Below are 10,915 nucleotides of genomic sequence, written 5' to 3'. Positions count from 1 at the left end.
CACTGTTTCCCCATCTATTTCCCATGAAGTGATGGGACTGGATGCCATGATCTTAGTTTTCTGAATGTTGAGCTTTAAGCCAACTTTTTCACTCTCCTCTTTCACTTTCATCAAGAGGTTCTTTAGTTCTTCTTCACTTTCTGCCATAAGGGTGGTGTCTTCTGCATATCTGAGGTTGTTGATATTTCTCCCAGCCATCTTGATTCCAGCTTGTGCTTCATCCAGCCCAGCATTTCTCATGATGTACTCTGCATATAAGTTAAATAAGTAGGGTGACAATATACAGCCTTGACGTACTCCTTTTCCTATTTGGAACCAGTCTGTTGTTCCATGTCCAGTTCTAACTATTGCTTCCTGACCTGCATACAGGTTTCTCAAGAGGCAGGTCAGAGTTCCTTAGTTTCCACCTAACATCAGAATACCACATTACATTTACATGTCATTGTCTCCTTCAGTTCATCTTGGTTGTAACAGTTTTTCAAAATTTGCTTTTGATGACCTTAACAGTTTTGGGGAATATATATCAAGTATTTTGTGGGATTTCCTTCTACTGAAACTTATTTGATGTGTTTCTCATAATTAGACCGGGGTTATGGGTTTTTGGTGACGCTAGAGGTAAAGAACCCGCCTGCCAATGCAGCAAACCTAAGAGATGCAGGTTTGATCCCTGGATCAAGAAGATCTCCTGGAGAAAGGAATGGCAACCCACTCCTATATTATTGCCTGGAGAATCCCATGGACAGAGGAGCCTGGTGGGCTACAGTCCATGGGGTCGCACAGAGTTGGACATGACTGACTACTATTATTGACTGACTACATAACTGACTACTATTTTCATGGGTTTTGGAAGGACCAGCACAGAAGTGCCATTTTTATCACAACATATCAAGGATAAATATTGTTAACATGACTTATCACTGTTGATACTGACCTTGATCATACAGCTGAGATACTCTTTATTTACCCTGTTCTATTCTGTGCTATTTGGAAGGAAGTCAAAATGAACAAATTAGGGATTCATGCTTTCCCTTCTTGCAGTGAAATATCTACACACATACATTATCTGGAGTTCTTCTTCAAGGGAGGTTTGTCTCTTCTCTCACATTTATTTATTAATTTAATCATTTATTTCTATTAGTATGGATCCACTGGATCCCTGTCTTATACTTTGGTGATAATCCAATATTATGTATTTGTTTTATTGCTCAAATCATTTTTGCTTTGGCTGTTGGGAGTTCTATTGGTTGGCACCTGTGTGTGACTTGCATGCTCAGTCACTCAGTTGTATTTGACTCTTTGCAACCCCATGGACTATAGCCCGCCAGGCTCCTCTGTCCATGGAAATTTAGGCAAGAATACTGGAGTGGGTTGCCATTTCCTCCACCAGGGGACCATTCCAACCCAACGATCTAACCCACATCTCCTGCATTGGCAGTCAGATTCTTTACCATTGCACCACTGGGGAAGCCCTTAGCTTTCTACTGATTGAATAAAACAAATGATGCCATATGTCTTCCAAAGCTTTGTTATCAAAAGCTTTGTAGCTTCTGCAAGAGTATCTTAAACCTTTACTCTGGGAGAAACAGCCACCCTGTTAAAATTCTAACTGCAATGAGACTGTAGTACTGTGAGGAATCCCAAACTAGCCATATGAAGAGGTCATGTGTTAACAGAAAGAGAGATACCGCCTTCTAACTCTTCTAGCCATCTAGCCATTCTAGCTAAGGAGCCAAATATGTGAATCAAGGAGCCATCTTAGATATCTAACCCACTCAAGACTTCAGATTACTCTAGCTCTGCCACCATCCGAATGGAACTATATGAGAGGCTCCAAGCAAGAATTCCAAGTTCAGCAGAGTCCAGGCAATCTACAGAACCATCTATGATAACAATGAACTGCTATTTTAAGGCACTAAATTTGGGGACAGGGGGTGTGATGCAGTAAAAGATAACTGAAACAGATGCAAAAACCTATCAGCTGCAGTATTAACTCTCAAATTAGAACAAGTTTTAGTAAATAGCATATGGTAATGATTTTCTTGTTTTATCACTCAGAAGAAATCATTTATCTAGACATATGTGACAAAACTGTTAATGAATCTTTTTCTTCTCCAATACAGTTATTTAACTTCTGGGGCTCTTGAGGTAACATTTTGATCAGAAACATTGCTCCATAGCGACAGTGAGCTTTCTCAAAATAATAGTCTCAGTTCAAAACCAGCAGTATTTGTCTTGAATAACTCTGTTGCCTGCCTAACAATGAGTCACAGCAAAGTAGACTTTGGAGTAGAATTTTCAGGTGGCAGAATGTTTAAGAATTCAGAAACCAGAAGTGTTTCCTAGTGTCATGGTGGGAAATATATTTCTACATTTGAGACAATCGAAACTTCTATTGGCACTTTCACGGAGATGTGGGGAACGCAGGTCTCCATTCTTACAGGGGGTGGAAACTGTTGCCTTTCTACTTGAACTGTACATTTCTGGGAGTTACAGGGGGTGGGGCTGAGGGAGACGAGGACACAGTGAGGAAAGAAGCCAAAATCACTTTCAGAAGAGATAAGTGTCCAGATTATATTACCAGATTCAAGAAAGCTGTGACATCTATTTTTTTTTTCCTTCAAGAGAAGATAATTTGGATTTCTATTTTACTCCCGGTTCCCCTTCTTTCTTTACTCTTATTTCCTATCTCTCATTGAAAACAGTTTGCTCTCATTTTATTTAAAAATATACTTAAGTTTCACTACTATGTACTCATTTTATCTAAATCTGAAATAATTTGACTTGGCTTGGGTTTAAGTTTATCTTGAGATAATGAACAAAGTATTTGTCTAACAAATTAATAGAATAAACAAGGCTAAGAAGAGTTTATTTCAAATAGTTAAGGTCAGAATATTTTGGGTCCTAAATATTAACTGTGTCTATAAATACACGCTGCTAACCTGCAAGCTTCCCTGGTGGCTCAGTGGTAAAGAATCCTCCTGCCAATGTAGGAGATACGGATTCAATTTCTAGGATGGGAAGATGCCCTGGAGAAGAAAATGGCAACCTGCTCCAGTATTCTTGCCTGGAGAATTCCATGGACAGAGGAGCCTGGCGGGCTGCAGTTCATGGGGTCACAAAAGAGTCAGACACAACTGAGTGACAAAACAACAGCAACAAAAACACACAGTAATTAAAGTTGCCAAAACAATAAAAGGATACTTCTTTTTAAATAGTCACCAAGAAGGGCCACTAGAGTCTAGAGAAAGAAGGTTCCTAGACAGTGTATTAAAAAGCAAGGACATCATTTTGCCGACAAAGGTCCATCTAGTCAAGGCTACGGTCTTTCTAGTAGTCATGTATGGATGTGAGAGTTAGACCATAAAGAAAGCTGGGCACCAAAGAATTGATGCTTTTGAACTGTGGTATTAGAGAAGACTCTTGAGAGTCCCTTGGACAGCAAGGAGATCAAACCAATCAATCCTAAAGAAAATCAGTCCTGAATATTCATTGGAAGGACTGATGCTGAAGCTGAAGCTCCAATACTTTGGCCACCTGATACAAAGAGCGGACTACTTGGAAAAGATCCTGATGCTGGGAAAGATTGAAGGCAGGAGGAGAAGAGGGCGACAGAGGATGAGATAGTTGGATAACATCACTGATTCAATGGACATGAACTTGGGAAACCTCCAGGAAATGGTGAGGGACAGGGAGGCCTAGCATACTGCAGTCCATGAGGTCACAAAGAGTCAGACATGACTTGGCAACTGAACAACAACAGACTTTTATACATGCTGCTTTTTATCTTGCTTTTTTCACTGAATTTAGACTTAGAGATCTTTTTATCTGTCATGCTAAACTAGGCAATTTCATTCACTACATTTCATTCCCAGCCATGGTAGGTGTGAGTTAAGTGTACTTGCTAAGTCGCTTCAGTTGTGTCTAACTCTTTGTGACCCTATGGACCATGGCCTCCCAGGCTCCTCTGTCCATGGGATTCTACAGACAAGGATTCTAGAGTCGGTTGCCAAACCATCCTCCAGGGGATCTTCCAGTCCCAGGGACTGAACCCATATCTGTTCTTCTCCTGCATTAGCAGGCAGGTTCTTTACCACTACTGCCACCTGAGAATCCCATTTGAGCTGCAGTGAGATAATACTATCAAAGGCAGAGTGGGAGAGGAGACTTATTTTGCCCAACTTATCACATCAGAGTAGCTAAGCAGGGGTGGGGAGGTCATTACATAATAAGATGTCTTAAACATCAGAAGTCATCATCCTACACATGAGTTGCAATTAACAAATTGCAAATACAGCAGCCGCAGATTGTTAGCTGCCCACACACACACACACACAGACATGGAAACACTAAATCAGTGACCGTGCTAGAATTCCTAAATAAGAAAATTTCAACACTTCTCTTTAAGTTGCCCAACCCCTCTATGCCCACTCTCCACATTATACTTTCCAAAGGTGAATTTACCAGATGTAGTGTTTCCTAGATGGCAACCCATTCCAGTATTCTTGTCTGGAAAATCCAATGGACAGAGAAGCCTGATGGCCTACACTCCAAGGGGTCACAAATGAGTCAGACATGACTTAGCAACTAAACAGAAGCAATTTCCTAGACTCAAGAATGTTAGGAGTTTTGTGAAAACTTCGGATTCCCACCCCCATCCCTTGGATATTCTTATCTAGATTTGAATCTATGCTTTTAGGGAAAAATGTTTTAAGATGCTAAATACATTTTCATGCCTATGTTGAAACAATTCTCTAAGGGACTAGTCCTTATAATTAGATTCTGAATATCTTATTAGGTGTTTTTTCTAATGGCTATTTTAAAGGCATCTTTTAGAGAAGAACATCCCAAAGTTTTTCATGATGATAAATATATTAAGAGTTAATACTTGTTTGACACACTGGAGGAGGCTACTCTCAGCCAGAAGCAACAGATCCAGGGGTTTTAGAAGCATGGCAAGATGAAAAGTGGCATTTCATAGTACAATGGTTGGGAAATTTTGCTTTGGGGGGAAGCAGAAAAGAAAGTACCTTGGGAGGAAGGAGAAAAGAAAGTGGCATTTGTTTAGCTCTTGTATATGTGGTGCTATATTTTAAGGCTTTATCTTGCTTACAATCTACTTAGAATAGACAAATGTGTATTACTTCCTCCATTTTAAAGAAAAGCTAAGACAGTCGGTTTTAGATCAAACCTCTTCCAAAGATTGAGTCAAAGACTAGAATTTGAACTGACATTTCTGGCTCCTATGTCCAAAATTTTTTTAGCATTGCCTCAAATGGTAACCAATACATAGCTCAAAGATTAGGAATGTTCAAGAAAAACTCAAATGACACAACCTCTCCTGGATGTATTTTGTCTTCAACTCTAGTTGCTGACGCCAGAACACAATTCTCTTTGTAGTCACTAGTCTCCAAGCTGACCCCAGTGACCTTGCCTCTTGGCATTCCTGCTCTGATATTCCTCCTCCAAAATTATATCAGGATTGGTTTGTATAAACAATAAAATACAGAAGACACACTGATAAGTAACTTCCAAGATAGGTTAGGGAGACTCTAGCTCCCATGAGGTGAGGAGACTTGAGCAGTCTCATGGAGAGGCCCACATAGGTCGGGCGTGCCAACAGGCTTGGGAATGCACCACCTTGGAAGCAGCTCCTTCCGCACCAGTCAGGTCTTCAGATGACTGCAGTCCCAGCTGATCTCTTAATTATAGCTTCCTAAGCCACCCCGAGTCAGAGCCCCCCAGCAAATCTGCTCCCAGATTCCTGACTCACAGAAACTGTAAGATAATAACAAACGTATTGTTTTATGCCTCTAATTGTAGTAGTAATTTGTTATACAACAACATGTAACTAGTACAGGTTTCTAATACATGGATTGAAGAACAAAACACAGTAGGCATTTGCCTCTATTACACTGATATATTCCACAGTCACTTGAAATAAGAAAAAAAAAGTAAGATTTTTTTTTCCTGAAAATAAATAAATAAATGAAGTATTTTAAAAAGACTTTTGTTACACTTTCCAAACACTGTTAACTTTTTGTTTTGCTTCATCAAGGACTGGTATGGAAAACAGAACAAAAGCAGCGGAGCAAGGTCATTTCAACTAAATAGTGAGGGCAAATATCGACATTTGATATTTGAACCAGTATGACTGAAAAATAAAATAACCTACCAAGTGGGCAGGAGAAGTGGTTTTGTAAACCCAGCTCAGTGCTGTGCCAAACTGACATATGGCCTCCAATGACAAACTATGTCTTCAGGCTAAAGCTGAAGCACATGTTTGCTCATTGGTTTATCAGCTAGAAAACAAAGTAATTCTGTTAATTACCACCAGAAGACCCAGAGAGAGAAAAATAAGTGGAACTGAATTTTCCTCCGTCCAAGGTGGAGATGTTTTTTGTTTTTCTTTTCCTTTTTTTTTTTTTTTTTGGTCATGTTCTAGGAAAAGAAACCTATAATTAGGTCTAAAGAAAGTTCATTTAAATCTGTGATAATTTCTTAATCATCCATATAAAAATATTTCCAAGAAAGGAATGAATACCTAAGGGAAATATAGCTAACAGGTCATAACGACATGATATCATAGGAATACCAATATTACCACAGCACGTTCATTTGGGCTTTATTTTTGCCAAGTATATTTTTCATTATTTGTACCTACTACCCATCAAAGCAATATGGTATAATAGGTTAATAGTCCAACTCACAATTTCTAAATGAGGGAACTCAGATGGGCTGGATAAGTACAAAAGTGGTTTCTATAAACATTGAGAACTAAACCTGGGTAATGGTATCTAGCTCGTGGGCACTTGTCTTTCATACGGCAAGTCCCAGAATGGGGGTGGGAGATGAAAGGGAGGAGAGGTGGTGAAGCAAACTACTTAAAAGTAACCTCTTCCTCCGTACCCTCATCCCCAGGACTCTGGTATTCCTAAGATCTTTCCATCCTGCTCTAAATCTGTCAGGGGACTGCAAATACTGCTGCTTGCTGTACATCCTATGACCTAAATCCAATCTGTCCACAATGCCATCCCACCAATCATTAACCTAAATGAGGCTGACCCAGCACGGGCCTCCAGGTTACCCTTAACAGGCAGGTCCATTGCCCTCTATCGAGTCAACCTCAGGCCCATGAGAGAAGCAGTTTACTCAGGTCCCCCCTCTAACATCTGCAGGACTGGAGCAGGAACACAAATGGAGAGCCATATTTAAAAGCTACAAATCAGGCTAACAAAACTGTTAGCTAAAATGTCTTAGCATCCTACCTTGAAATTCTCATACCAACAAAAATTTTTCCAAATATGTGCAGAAGCTTTGGGTTTTATGTGACTGAAAATCAGCAAAATAACAAAGACTACTAAAGGGAATAATTGCACCTGTCTGAGCGATATTTGGATGAGTAATAAGGACATCTATAATTTATAAAGTATACATTTATTCTATAAAATACATTTTTCTTGCCTCTGGCTCAGCAAAGTTATTAATTATATTGTTAAATCAAGATTTTCAGGGAATTCCCTGACAGTCCAGTGGTTAGGACCTCACACTCTCATTGCTGAGGGACCAGGGTCAATCCCTGGTCTGGGAACTAAGATTCGGCTAGCTGTGTGGCACAGCAAAAAAAAAAAAAAAACTTTTCACATAATTTGAATTCTGACAGCAAATGCCAAATAGATGACCTTTCTTAGATTGAAATTATTGCAGAGTTTTTTATTAATTTCCTTTGGAAAACCTTAGCTCTGCTGAGATAGTAGCAAATGGAACTGTCAATAAAATTTCCAAAGCAACATTCAGTTCAGAAGTGAACATTCATGTCACATTTCAGACTCAAACACTGTAAAGGGTTTGCATGTGATAAATTATCATCTCAAAAAATATTATAAAGTATTTTAATTTCATCACATAGGTTGCTATCACAATGTGATTCTTTGGGATCTCTTAAGACAATATTCAGATTCATACAATAATTCTCAATTCTTCTGCTTTCACATTTTTCAACTTCAGAATATCATAAAAAATTTAAAATTGTAGTGCTCTTCATTTGTTCAAATCTTTCTTTGGTTTCTAATGGTCAGAAAATAGCCTTTATAGAAGTGAGTTTGGGTGTTTGTTTTTCTGTATGTGAATTTTCTCCTTTGGGGTCATATGAGCATTTTTATTTCTTCATTTAAATTTTCTAACTTTTTTGGATTGTCATTTTTGCTACTTATTGCACATGTAGTTTCTATTTATAAAAACCACTTCTTTAAATTCTAAGAGTTTTTCAATCCTTTTAAAAGTAGCCAAATTTAGATTTTTTCCCTAAGCTTTTGCTAATAGTATTAATAGAAAATAAATATGTGACTAGACATACTCAAAATTAATTTCATTTTCTGCCAAAAACCACAATTTACTATTTGAGAAACTTTCTGTTATTTTACTTGACTGTCCTAAGACATTTTGAACCTTGTTTAAATCTAACCACTTTAGCAGCATTTGATCAGCACTCCCATTGTTTATCTGTGAGTATTTATTAGGTCAAATTCTATGTTTTTCTCAAGATGTTCCACCTTTGGACAGACCCTGAAAATACTATATATAATGTTTAAACTGTTCCAAAGAATGTCAACAATATCAGAGGTATCCGGACTATGTCTCTTCGTAGTAAATTCAAACCATGCAGTGTAAATGGCTGGAGAAGGCGATGGCACCCGACTCCAGTACTCTTGCCTGGAAAATCCCATGGACGGAGGAGCCTGGTGGGCTGCAGTCCATGGGGTCGCTAAGAGTCAGACATGACTGAGTGACTTCACTTTCACTTTTCACTTTCCTGCATTGGAGAAGGAAATGGCAACCCACTCCAGTGTTCTTGCCTGGAGAATCCCAGGGACGGGGGAGCCTGGTGGGCTGCCGTCTATGGGGTCGCACAGAGTCGGACACGAATGAAGCGACTTAGCAGCAGCAGTGTAAATGGCATGAAGAGTCCTTCTGGACTTTTCACCAAAATCACCTTTGTTGTTATCAACCATGTTATTATCAGTAACACAGATTTGCTCTCAACAATCTCTTAAATTAGAGTCTAAAATTGAAATTGGTTTTTTTTGACTCTTCCTTCAGTCAAAAAGTTGTACTTTTTACAACAGTTTAGAAACCAATGAGAGATTCCTTAATTTAAACTTCCTTCCTTTATTCTCCTGGTCACCAGTGTATAAATAAATAAATGTTATATATGTAGCAATACTTTGGATTCTGGGACTTCCCGGTGGCTCAGCAGGTAAAGAAGATGCCTGCAATGCAGGCAACACAGGAGACATGGGTTCAGTCCCTGGGTTGGAAAGATCCCCTGAAGTAGGAAATGGCAACCCACTGCAGTATTCTTGCCAGGATAATCCCAACGACAGAGGAGCCTGGGGGGCTACAGTCCATGGAGTCACAAAGAGCTGGATATGAGTTAGTAACTGAGCACATGGCACTTAGACTTTGGATACTGGTACAACAAAGTTGAACTGAATACTCTTCCCTTTTTAAAATTTGGGAGATGATTTTTTATCTCATTTTAATATCTCCTAAATTAATAATTTCATTTTTATTTCTCCTTACTAGAGAATTACCATTTGTTTCATTATTTTTTACTCATCCTAAGTCTTTGGTCATTCTTTCCTCAAATTTCAAAACCACTTATACAAATCCTAAACACTTACCATTACATTCTATCAATATTTTGCTGTTCTGCCATGAAAGGCATCACTAAACTTGGTTGAATGTTAGACACACAATTATTCTGTAAAAAAGATTATGACCATATACTAGTTGACATTTATTTGTGAAATATTATTAGTCTGCTATTTGCTTGTCTCTTTTTTCAATTCTAGTAATTACATCTGTATTTTTTGTGTGCAAAGGACATTTCATGGCATTTTAATTGAGAATTTAAGTGCTTCTTATTATAAATATGTTCATTGGCTGAAATCTATCATAAAGATTGACTGTGAAATATGTTAACAGTGATAACAAAACAGTTTCTAAAGAGAGAATATAAAATCACATTCTATTTGAAAGAAATTCAGAATAAAATGAAACACAAAAATTCTGCCATGTTCATGCAATGGAAAATCATAATCATTAATTTGAAACTAAATGCGTTTTATTAGCAACATTCAAACTGTCAAAAGGACATGGTGTCACCATTTCCAAGAACATCCAGTCAAATTGGATTTCTTCATGTATTTGCTGATTTTAAGATGATTTGTTTCTCCATCTTCTAAAGGATAGGCCAGAGTTATGTTTGTTGTTTCTGAGTTATGAAAGTGATATAAAGTTGATTCTTTTTCATTCTCATTGTTTTAATTAGTCATTAAATCTTCATTTAATAGAGTATATAAAATTTCAAGGTTTTTTTATCTGACCCACTTAAGTTGTAGATTTGATGAGAATAATGTTCATGTTAATTTGCATTGTTTTGAATAGTGGTTAAATCCTCATTAAATAAGAACTTGTAATCTCTTATTTGCAAATTCTGTTAGGGTCATACTCAACAGAAGTCTGCTCACTTCCATTGTTCCAATATTTTTATTTTAAATTAAGTAGAATCTTCTTGGACTTCCCTGTTGGCTCAGACAGTAAAGAATCTGCCTGCAGTGCAGAAAACCAGTGTTCAATTCCTGGGTCAGGAAGATCCCCTGGAGAAGGGAATGACAACCCACTCCAGTATTCTTGCCTGGAGAATTCCATGAACAGAGGAGCCTAGTGGGTTATAGTCCAGAGGGTCACAAAGAGTTGGACATGACTGAGCGACTAACCCTTTCACTTCCCAGGACTCTTCTTTGAAATTTTTCTATTTCTTTTTTCTCCCCAGCTTTATTTATATCATAATTATTCTTTCCCTGCCCTCATTCTCAATGATTTAAAAGATTTAAAAGTAAATGTTAACATTTAA

This window comes from Bison bison, unplaced genomic scaffold, assembly GCF_000754665.1.
Source record: "Bison bison bison isolate TAMUID 2011002044 unplaced genomic scaffold, Bison_UMD1.0 scf7180017864533, whole genome shotgun sequence".
NCBI lineage: Eukaryota > Metazoa > Chordata > Mammalia > Artiodactyla > Bovidae > Bison > Bison bison.
Note: the sequence above shows the minus strand (reverse complement) of the source record.